Genomic DNA, 12,688 nt, shown 5'->3' on the forward strand with positions numbered 1-12,688 from the left:
CTCCCAAGCCAGCAGCAACCTTTCTGATCTCGTCCTGTATAAACAGCACAGCCCACAAAGGTTCCAATGGGATTACTGAGTTGGCATTTGCTCACTGTCTTCCATTATTGCTTAGCTGGAGAAAACATTCTGCTGCCTAGGAATGTCATAAAACAACAACAACAACAACAACAAAATTTTTTCAAAGGCTTTTAGGACTAGGAGGGGCTCCTGTAGCCACTTATGAGCTACCAGTAGACTCACCCCCTGGCAAGAATCCTAGGTCCTAGGCCCTTTTTCATACCAGCAGGACTAGGTTTGGGAATAATGGCCACTTTGAGCTCAGTGTATGCGTCTGGGTAAGTCAGAGTGGTTCTGCCATAGAGAAAGAGCTCTGGACTTGGAACCATAAAATTTGGGGTTTGGTTCTCTCTCTGTTGCCTCCTGTCCTTGGACAAGTCATTGTAACTCTCCTGCCCTCAGTCTCTTTATATTTAAACCACGATATGAACAGGACATACCCCAGAGCATTCAGGATGAGATAAGGTGATACAGATGACATACACACTAAAAACCTCCATGCAAATGTAAGAAATGTTCAGGAAATATGAACTAAAGCCCAACTTTTCCAGGGAGTTGCGCTGTAAACCTTATCCTTAAAAGAATTTCAAATATCACTGATCAAGCAAGGTAGAGGGAAATGTAGGTCAGGCGGCTTTCTGGTAGGAGCGCGCCCTATCAGAGGGGCTGTATTTCCACACCCTGAGCATCCTGCCTCACTGATTTTTGACATGCTCAGACCTGAGGGCACAGGACCCCTTCCCTATGTATGAAGGCCTATTCCCCAAAACTGACTGAGGCTCCAGTCTCATTTAGTGGACACCACTGGTGGCCCATCTCTGCCGGCTGTCCCTTTGGGAGATTGTGTGATTTCCTGTAAGTATCTATAACATAGGTGGCTGGACCCAAGCCAGGTGGGCAGGCAAACACGCACAACTCTATCAATACCTGACATCACTGGGGCTGAATGGCGAAACTGAGTTTTGAGAAGCTGCAGGACTTCTCAAAGCTAAGGGCCTTCCTCTCATCAGAGAGAACAAAACGAAAAAGAAACAAGCAAACAATAACCTCAAAGAAACCTAGCACCTAATTTTGACAGGTCAACACAAGATGCTCTGCGCCTCTGTCAGAGTGAACCCCTATATGGTGTATATAGGGTGCGCGCAGGGAATCCCAGGTGAACTCTCAATGTAATTGCCTAAGAATATCAGATGGTGGGAGGACTGGGATACATTCCTGTGACATGGCCCTGCTTGTCCCTTAAGCATCCCGAGAAGCTGGAGATGTTTATCCTTGGATGTTCATAACCATTGTCCCAGTGACAGCCCAGTTATAGGACAGCAGCTATAATCGGAAGCTTTGGTGTTTGATGGGCTTAGGATGGAGTCCTGGTTCTGTCACTTATTACCATGTGACCCTGGGAAAATCGACAAGTCCGTTTCCGTATACTGTTTCTTCATCTGCAAAATAGGAATTGAAACACTTACCTCATAGTGGCGCTTTGTGAAGTAAAGGAAGACGATGCATGCAAAGTGTTTCCCTGTGGCTGACAGGGAAAAACTCAGTAAATGGTAGCGATTCTAAAATTCTGCTTCAGAAAAAAAATAATAAAATAAAATAAAATTCTGCTTCAGAATTAATTTTCCAGCAAATGGTTCTTTACACAAAGAGCCAGACGTTGGTAAAATACAAGTATAGTTAAATTCCATTTCCTTCCCTCCAAGATCCACTAGGAGAGAGGGAGGATATCCAGGCAAAAGCTGATTGAAGAGATGTGGGTTCTTTTTTTTTTTTTTTTAAGATTTTATTTATTCATGAGAGACACAGGGAGAGAGAGAGGTGTAGAGACACAGGCAGAGGGAGAAGCAGGCTCCATACAGGGAGCCTGATGTGGGATTCGATCCTGGGTCTCCAGGATCACACCCCAGGCTGAAGGCGGCGCTAAACGGCTAAGCCACTGGGGCTGCCCGAGATGTGGGTTCTTATCATTCCATTCAGGGTTGTGCACAAGCTGAAGGTGAAAAATATTTATGGGGGTTCATTCCAATAGCCTAATGAGTCTCACCCAGGAATACCAGATTCTTCCGAGGGGAAAGAACAGAATTTCTAAAGATTGACCCCACCTAAGTCACCTACACCAGATAGAGAGGTGTCTGAAATTTCACCCATCTCATGAAATGGTCACAATGCTCATCTCTCATTGGGTTTCATCTGGATTCTTACGGAGAATGACCAGTCATTCAGACACTGGGCTGGCCACACACAAACGACTCTCCAAACTTTCAAAAACATTTAGCTAAAGGAAAATCGGGCTTTGTGAGGCACCTAAGTGGCTCAGTTGGTTAAGTGTCCAAATCATGATTTCAGCTCAGGTCATGATCCCAGAGTGGTGGGATCGAGCCCCAAGTGGTGCTCTGCACTCAGTGAGGAGTTTTCCTGGGAATTTTCTCTCCCTCTGTCCCTTCCTCTGCTCTCTTTACAAAATAAATAAATGAATATTTTAAAAAGAGAGAAAATTGGGCATTTACATTTCAACCACAACATAGGCACCTAATTCCACCTACCAAATTATAATCCCTTTGCATCAGCCTATTAGTATTATGTCTACAAGTTTCAAACACTTTAAGCAACAGATAATAAAGAAGGACAGTGTTTTTATAAAGTGGGCATGGCTAAGGAGCTTCCAGCCCAGAAAAGGGATTATCCTGCAAGAACCTCTATTATGGTACATAGTCCATAAATATTTACTAAGCCACTGACTGGTTCATAGATTCATTAATTCATTTATTCAGAAAATGTATGCAAGTTACTTATTTCTGCAAGGCTCAAAGGCCAGAGATGAGTAAAACAGTCCCTGATCTGAATAAACTTAAAACGCAGTGGAAGATTATAAAAAGCTGGCTCTCATAGCAGGAAGAATGCAATGGGTGCTTACGATAAGCTGCAGGCCAATTGTTGTGGTGTGTTCAGAGAGAGAGGTTGCCCAGCACAGGAAACACCCAATGTGGATACGTGAAGGTGACATGCTGGGTCCCCAGACAGGGTCTGCAAGCAGGCTCTGTTGGTTCACTCCACAGCTGTGCCCCCTCTGCCTGCCTGATGCCTGAGGCTGTGCAGTGGGCTCTGCCCTGAAGCAAGCCAGGTGTGAGAATCGGGTACCCCTCTCTGCTCCCCCAGCATTCTCGGTCCTGCCTCTCTCTGCTGAATTCAGGCCAAGCACTGATATTTCTGCAGTGCCAACATGTCAGACCATTCTGCAAAGCTGGCATCTTACGGGCTCAGTGAGCAACCCCCAGTGGATCTTTGGCAGGAGTTGCAGCCTGCAGGAAAATCAGTTCCCTTCTGAGCCCTGTTGTGATGAATCTCCTCCACCATTTATTAGATGAGGATCTTGTCAGTTTGAAAGCTTCGTTTGCTCTGCCTAGGAAATAGAAGAGAGAGAGAGAGAGAGACCAGAGGGCAAAAGATGAAGGAATGAGATATATAGCGGCGTCAAGAATCTTGTCAAGAGACATAGAAGTGCCCAGCAGTTGACAAGTTCCCTGTTGAACAAACGGAATGGCTTGATGACTTAATACAATGAAATCCCAGTGGGATCCTGCAATTTTTCATAATCATAATGTCTTTGACTTGTCAGTTCTGCAGTTCCCCAAGTGTTAGCCTGATGGCAAGGTGGAGCCTTTGGAAGATGCGACCTCAATAGCCTGGAGGCTGCTCTGGGTCAGGGCACAGGAGTGGTCCAGGAGATGGCGAGGGTGCAGCAGCCCATGCAGCACCATCAGTGGCAGAGGGAGGACTGAGATCCTGGCTCTCCCGTCACTGGAAACGGGGTCTCAGACAAATCACTCGACCTTTGTGAATCTCAGTTTTCTTGTCTTAAAAATGGGGGGTATTCATATCTAGTTTGACAACACGGGCCAGATATTTAACACCCATGAAATTATTTTCCAAAAAACAGAAATCAGCGTAAGGACGGTTTAGATTATAGTGAATTTGTAGGTCAAAGACCACAAATCAAGAATAGGGTTAACACACATCTGCTTTTCTTTTCTTTCTCCTTCTTCTTCTTATTTTTCTTTTGAGTTGAATATTCCCCATCTCATAAGACTTCCAGCTCTCTAAAACAATAATTAATTCTATTAGCTACTTTTCGAGCACTCGCTCTGTGCCAGACTAGCTCTGTTTTAACCTCTTTATGGTTTCTATTTCATGGAATGCTCACAACATTCCTATGAGATAGGAGTTTTATAGAAAAAGAAGTAGAGTCAGAGAGGGAAGTAATTTGCCCAAATTGGTCACACAGTTAGAGGCAGAGACAGGATTTGAACCCAGAGCTAACTCTTCCTCAGGGCTGACATTGGTTCTGAAAATAACCGACCAGGAAGTTGGCTAATTTTGAAACAGTGTGACTGTCTTAGACCCTAGAGAATAGAATTCTAAAGGACCTTCACCAGAGGACGAGTGGAGAAACCAAACTTTAAGCTTATAGCATCCAGTCCTTTTATTGATACCATGGTACAATGCTACACCAGCCACAGGCCATAATAGTAATTACCATTCCAGCAGCCACCATTATGGAGCAGATGCTCCCTATGCTCAATACTTAACCCTCATCTCATTTAGCCTGTTTATTCCACTGTAAAACTTACCCCAACATGGCAAATGTACAAACAGATCAATAGAGATAAATGTTCCACTTTCCAAGTTCTACACTGTGAAGCCACGTGACTCTGCTTGACTCTGCTCCTTTTTCTAGAGACCTGAGCCTGTGAATTATGTAAACACTGCCTTGGAGGCCCACCCCGTGTCCATAATCATAACTATGGAAGGGAGCTGGTTTCTGGAAACTCATCGAGGGCAGCCTGCAGAATATCTTGAACTTGCATCTGTCTTTTCAAATTGCTTTGAGACGAGCTGAATTCCGATTCCCCTGACCTAGTGTGGGGATAGCAGTGTCGGGAGAGGAATGGAAGAGAAGAAAAGATAAGTGGTTTTCTCCCATCTGGGAGTGGGCCGGAATCAATCATGGCTAAGTAGACATGGAGGCCCCACAGCCTGCTTTGAGGCCATGGAAGCATCTTGCCATCATGACAGATTCACTCACTCAGCAGAGTCCTGAGATTCCACGTGGGGCTTGTTGTGAGAACCATCCTGCTGGCCTCTCAGGCTAGGCTGCCCCAGGGCACCCCTCACTGCTTCCTGAAGAGCCCTCGGCGTGGGCCACTGCACTCACTCAACTAGGCTGCTTGTTTGGGCTCAGCCCTTGGAGTGGACAAACAGGGCAGGAAGCACTGAAGTGGAGGAGGAGACAGGAAGGAAGGAAGGACAGGAAGCAAAACCAGAAGCCATATGTAGATGTCTGATCTGTGTGTCTAGACAGGGTCAGAGTCTGGGCCCCTGCCATGTATCTCTGAAGCCCAGGATGGGTGGGCATGATTGATTTCCACCTCCAACTCCTAGTGAGAGAAAACCATTTACCTTTCCTTCTATTCCATTATTTTCTTAAGGATTTATTTATTTATTCATGAGAGGCACAAAGAAAGAGGCAGAGACATAGGCAGAGGGAGAAACGGGCTCCCCATGGGGAGCGTGATGCCAGACTTGATCCTAGGACCCTGGGATCACACCCCGAGTCAAAGGCAGATGCTCAACTGCTGAGCCACCCAGCATACCTCCCGCTGCCACCACCATAACCACACCAAGCAATTCCAGAGGGATGAGTCTTTTATATAGTCAGAAATGGAATTGGCAGGCCTTAGACTAGGCTCCAGGTCCAAACAGAGCAGGATGAGAGGCTCAAGCCCAGGTTCAAAGCTGGGAGGGTCCAGATGCTGAGAGCCTTTGTGTGAGGAGGTTGGAACATGGTGAAGAAGCAAGGCCAAAGCACAGAACTTCCCTGAGAAAGTCTTCCTGTGGAACACGGGCCTGGGCAGTGTTGTGCCCTGAGGAGAAGCCAGCAGCTTCTCTCATGGCCTCCTCCTGCTCCTGCCAACCGCTCCTTAGAGTGGTCCATTGGAGGCCCCAGGCCAAAGGGCCCCCAATTCTTTTCTCCAGGAACTGAAGGAGGAGCACACTCCCATTACTCTCCATCCATTCTGCAGAAATGTCACAGAGAAGATCCTTCTCTGGGCCCTGGCCCACAGTGGACTCTCAGATCCCCAGAGCCTGCTTGTGACACCTCCCTAAACTGGCCTGTCCCAAAGGGACATTTAGGGCCATGCTTACAGGGCTACTCACTAGTAGGAGTATAGTATTTTAGATCTCATACTTTATCTCATATCCATGCTCAAACAGATATAAAATAAGTTCTGAAGTTATGTGAAACAAACAAACAAAAACAGAGACCCAGAGTTCCCGTGGTTGGTTATTTTAGTCAAAACAAACAATCCTTGTTTACTGCTCACGGACCACAGTACGGTCTTAAGCAACATGGTTGAATGTTGTCCTCAGCCTTGTTCCCTCCCACCTAACCTCCACACACCAACCCACCCTTGGCAGCGTTCACTCTCTACCTTCACACTGGTGAGTGCCTAAAAGCCACACACTGCTCCAGCTGCCCAAGATGCTCCACCCTACACAGTCCCCCATGTTCCAGATTTTCCAAACCCCTACCCACTCCTACCAAAATTAATCCAAGCTTCCCCACCCCTCCTCCCACAACTCATATTCCGACAGCCCAACTGAAAGCTCTTGAGAAGGGAAAAAATATTAACTAACTGAGTAACTAGTACATTCCAGCCATTACAATAAGCACTTTACAAATGTTCTATCATCAATCCTTACAACAACCCTTTGGAGTAGTTGTTGATACTACCATTTTGTAAGTAAGAACCTGAAGCTCAGAGCAATTAAATAGCATGCTTATACCAGAAAAAAGTACCTGTGCCAATATCTCAAAACTTTTTTTATTTGGCTTCTCCAAGTTTTAAAGGTTTCCTAACAACCATACCATGTTAAACGGAGCAGGCTTTATTTACTTTTGTATGCCCAAGAGCTAGTGTAGTCCCTGGCAAGGAACAGGTGCCAAATAAATGCTATTGAATAAATGAGTGGATGGATGGATGGGTGGATGGAGAAGAGAAATGGATATGATGATGACCATAAATTAAAAGGTTAGTCTCAGATAACATCCTTACATATGTGTATTCTGGAGACAGCTCTGAAGTAACAGTCTCATTTTAAATTGTGCCTTCCTTATCAGTTCTAGAAAAGCTGGAGCTTGTTCAGAGGAAATCAGAAGGATTGAGAGGACATCTCAGTACTTATCATGAGGAATGAGTATGGGGACCCAGAGAAGAGAATATTCTGTGTTCATATATTTGAAGGCTAGGGAGAGGGTACAGAGAAGAGGAGGAGAGCTTGCTCTGCATCTCTGCAGGCCATTAGACTAGGGTCAAGACTGAAACAATCATGGCGGAGCTGATTTCTCATCAACATATTCTATCCTGTGCATATACTCAACAAGCACTTTTTGGGTATCTCAGGTGAATGAGGCACAATAGAAGCCATCTAAAGAACCATATGTAAACTTCTATGCCTTCTCAAGAAAAAGAATATGAAATGACTAGGAATTCTCCTAGGGCCTTGAAAAAGATCTCTACATCCAAGGGGTCCTGAAGCTTAAGCTTTAAAACCTTTATAGTCATTCTACCTGCAGTTCAAAATCTCCTCTCCCCTGTCCACTCTCTCCTCCATTGGTAATTTTTTAAATTTATTTCATGATGTATGCCATTTAAAAAACAAGCACACATGTGTAAATATTCATATCCCCCCCTTGGATAAAGAATAAAATGTAATATATCTTTTTCCAACTTAAGCTAACACTGGATCCCAGAGATTACTATGTCACAGTATATAGAATGCCCCTTATGCCTTTTTACAGCTGTATAATACTCCGTTGTATGAAAATACCAGAGTTCATTCAATCAGTTCCCTACCGATGGACATTTGATTACTTTTCAGTCTTTTGCTTTCTACATAACGATTCAATGAACAGCCTTGAGTATCATCCTTTTATATTCTTGCCAATATATCTTTGGGATAGTTTTAGAAGTGAGATTGCGGAGTCAAAGGGTCAACGTATCTATAATTTTGTTAGATATTATCAAGTTCTTTGCCATAGGAGTGGTTGCTCAGGATTCCTAATACCAGCCTCTCCTCCCACCTGCTGCTTTGTCGAGCACTGCCTGGAAGCACAGCCCAATGACTCACCCCGGAATTGCCAGTACCTAAGCGACAAGTTGAAAAAGAGGGAACATCACAGGGTCACATGATCTCAGGATCAAAAGGGCCCTGAGAATATCTAGAATGTAGGAGCATTTGGGAAACCAGCATACCCACCCTCCCATGCAAGGCTGCCTGGCATCAGTAGGTCTTTATGATCTCTGAGTTGGGAGATGTTTCATAATGATATCAATATTAAACAATAGGGGCACCTGGGTGGCTCAGTCAGTGGAGTGGCTGACTCTTGATTTTGGCTCATGATCTTAGGCATGAGATCCAGCCCCTAGTTTGGCTCAGCACAGAGTCTGCTTGAGATTCTCTCTCTCTGCGTCTGCCCTTCCCCCAGCCCTTGCATGCTCTCTCCCTTAAATAAACAAATAAAAGATTTTTTAAAATAATTTGCACAATAAATGTGGCTGAGGAGAAGGGGTAAGGCTAGTGGCTATACCAGATGTGCCTCTACAAGCCCAAGGGAGGAGAGAACACGGCCTCAAGGCCCCAGGGCCAGAAAGAAAGGGCCTCAGCCATTCCCTTCAGGGACACCTGGCCATTCCTCAGAGCCAATATGCTCATGCTCACAAACAAAGCCAGTAATCTGTACAGTAGCTGCTCAGGACTTAGCTTATTTATAGCACAGACTACTTTCCCCTCACCTCAGTAAAAATTGTGTGAAGAGAACAGCCCAGCGGGATGGACCGTGCAGCCATCTGTGACTCTGTTTCCACAACAAATGCCTCACAGCTGCATGTCATCTGCTGGGTTCCCGTCAGCACTGGTCAGGCACTTGAGCTGATGGCATTCAGGGTGCAGCTGGGGCAGGGCTGCTGGAATCCCAACCCTCTGCCACCCCATCCCTTCCAGGAACAGTCTGATGCCAGGACAGTCCCTGGAGGTCACCGTATGTGTTCCTGAGAGAATAAAGAACAGTTCTACGACCACAGTCTGCAGTGGACGGGGATACAGATGGCCCTGGGGTATCCCCAGCAAGCACCCCAGTCCCTGTCAGAGTCTGTAATAATGTGAGGCTCATTTTCAAGGCCAGCATAGCACAGGGGGTGCAGCAGGGAGCGAATTCCCACTCTGGCACAGAAGTGCATGAGCTCTGTCAGAAGCAGAGAGGATGCTTCAGACTATGCCTCTAACTCGAAAACACTCACAAGACCAATTTTGCACCCATGCTGTATCACTGGTTCTGCTATTTCCAGGACCATGCTGTTGTTTTTAAATTGTGAAGCTCATGCTCCACTTAAAAAAAGACAAACTGTTCTGAGCAGTCAGGCCCCTTCCCTTGTTCTAGGTGTACCCATCTGAATGAACTCGGGCAGCCAGCAGCTTTCTCTGACCCTCAGGCGCTTGCAATCAGTCTGGGAGCTGTGAAGAAAGGGTAGTCAGTGGGCTCTACCTTCCAGAAGGTTCTGTTCTTCCTGCTTGCCCGAGAGGAACCACTTAGATAGGGAAGCTTTTGGCATGTCACTGACAAGAAAGGGTTTGAAGACACCATCCCAGCACCTGCACTTGGCCGGCAATGTTAGCTCCTCTGCCAAATGTGATCATGGCTACAGCCTGGGAGGGAACAGGGCATTTAAAACCCCCATTCCTTCAGGTGCAAGAGCCTCTGGAGACAGACCTGGCTTGAGGATTCTAGTAGCTACAGTTGGGCCTGAAATCCCAGGTGACCATCTGTCTCCTGTCAGGCGAGGCCATGTGGGCAGAGGAGCACAGTACAAGAAAGTGGAGGGACTGAGCCCAGATTGCTGGCCTGAGGTTCTTGGCCAAGAACTCCACTGACCCATCCGTGAGCCACACAGGCCTGGAAGAGCAAGCTCTCTCTTGACTCCTAGCCCACTTGGCGCTTTCTCTCATCTCCTGTTCTCAATTCCTGATTTTGTACCCAGGATCTTTATCTGGGTACAGAGCCTCTGGCTCCTTTGATTTGGCAAATTGCCAGATTCCAGCCTGTTGATGCCAGTAATGGCACCCCTCTAAGCCACCCTCCAGCCCTGTCTGTCTCCCCCCATTCCTCGGTAGAGTGGTTGCATTTCAGGGGCTCAGGAACACTGAGGCCCAAACGGACCCAGGAAACTCAGAGTTAGTCTCTGAGTGACTGCCCTGGACCTGGCTCTGCTAGGTGTCCACGATGAGTCAATAAACTTCAGCAAAGCTCTCTATAGTTACTCCACTGAAGATCCAACTTGGCATCTCAGTCCCTAATTAAGCCCATGCCTGCTATCTGCTTGACGAAAGGGCAGAAAGTAACAGAGCCGCTGAGACTCCCTATAAGACAGACATCATCCCATAAGGTACCTCAGCCTTTTCTCTTCAGGCAAGCCACCCACGGCCCCCACCTGGATAACAGAACTGGCTGTGAGCACCCAGTACCGGACACTTAGTGGCCACTCTGCGCCAGGCTCTGTTGTGAGCACTTGACAAATATTAGCTCCTTTAATCCCCATAACAACCCTACGAAGTAGACTCTGCTCATATGCTTAGTTTATAGAGGAGGACATTGAGTCATGGAAACATTAAATAATTTTCCCAGGGTCATCCAGCTGGTCAGTTGCAGAGTCAGGGTTCAAATCCCAGAAGTTTCACCCTGAGAGCGATGCAGAGTCTAATGGACGGCCCCTGGCACGTGACAGGTGCGTGGCACGTGGCCCTAGAGTGAAGTATTGTCGTCTCCATCATAGTCTCACCTCTTCTGCCTTTCCACTGTGCAACACTGGGCTATGCTAGAGCCGTTGTTTCGTAAACAGCCAGTTCTAGCCAAGTTGAGGGAACAGAACTATGCAAAGTAATCCTGAGTCCCTGAGTTTTGGCTTTCCTGGACTTCATAGGAGCTGGTTTGTCTGGAGATGTATAACAGATTGTGATTTCTAATTTTGCTGAAGCACAAATCTGAGTCATGTGCGCAAACCAGAAGCTTATCTATGAGCACTGGTCCCTTGGTCGGTGAGTGAGCCAAGCTGGCTGCGAGGTACCTGCATCACATCCCGGCTCTGTTACCCTCTATTTTTTGTTGTTCACATAGACCCTCTCATGAATGACAAAAACTCACGTTTCTCTATGAAACACGAATGCCACAAGAGTAACAACTGCTGGTGCCAATGATGGAAGCAAAGAGATTTAGTAAAAAAATCATTCATTCCTCAAAATAGGAGCCATAAACAAATTATGGAGGATATCAAGCTGGCAGTAACTCAGATCTGTGCCATGAAGAGGTCTACCATAGGCTCTGTACAAACCTAAGAACAAGCAGTTTGTGGATCTCTACAAAGACCTATCTAGAACACTGTGCAAAAGCTGAAAAGGCATAGTCTTGAGCTGTGAGAAAATGTAAAGAGAACAGGGGACATGACAGAAATAATATTCTCTGGATGTTTTTGCAGTCGTGAGAATTTACCAAGATCTGGGATGTAAGCCTCATGAATGCAAAGGATCTGTTCTACTGAACCTTAATAGTTGGTGGGAGTTTGGATGCAGAAATCTCTTTGGGCTCTTTGAAGAAATTTGGGCTAAAACTCTCCATACCTCCTCTCCAGGCGCAGGCAAAGGGCCAGCCTGACCGTCCTCTCTGACCTCCCACTTCCCAAGGCAGCCCAGGCTGCACCTGCTCTGAGATTGTCAAGTTTTCAAGTATGGTCATTCTACACTTGGTCTCAGATTTCTTGAATTCCCCACCCTGTTTTGTCCTCTGTTCTCTCATGTTTGGTATTTCTGTGGGCATTTACAATATAGAAAGGGAGCCTCAGAACTGCTCCCAGTGGGGATAGATATTTAACTTGCTGGAGAGCTAACATCCTTGGCATTAGGGATGAACAGTAAGAGCAGAAGCATCACTGAAAACAAAGACAACTAGTGAGCTATTTTTTTTAATTTCTTTATTTTTATTTTTATTTATTTATGATAGTCACACAGAGAGAGAGAGAGAGAGAGAGAGAGAGGCAGAGACACAGGCAGAGGGAGAAGCAGGCTCCATGCGCCGGGAGCCCGATGTGGGATTCGATCCCGGGTCTCCAGGATCGCGCCCTGGGCCAAAGGCAGGCGCCAAACCGCTGCGCCACCCAGGGATCCCCTAGTGAGCTATTTTGTGCACAAATGATCCCTTTGCCATTCTCATCAAGCTGGAAACATATATCCTCAAATCATTGGCTAGCAGCCAATTAAGTTAAATATCTAATTAAAAGTGAACTGGAACTGTTTTGAAATCGAACATTTCAAACATTTGCCAACACAAGCATGATAAAGGGGGTTTTAATGGAGTAGCAGCAGCGAACAAAATATTTACAGGTCTCAGCAGAAATAAATGCATAGGGGCTCATTCTTAGGGAGAATGCACATATGGTCATTTCAGATCCACCCTGGTGGTTGCTTGATGCTTCCAAGTTAGAGAATGCGCCGGGAGCACAGAATGTAGGGGAAGCACCAT

Source organism: Nyctereutes procyonoides, unplaced genomic scaffold (genome assembly GCF_905146905.1).
Source record: "Nyctereutes procyonoides isolate TBG_1078 unplaced genomic scaffold, NYPRO_anot_genome, whole genome shotgun sequence".
Classification (NCBI taxonomy): domain Eukaryota; kingdom Metazoa; phylum Chordata; class Mammalia; order Carnivora; family Canidae; genus Nyctereutes; species Nyctereutes procyonoides.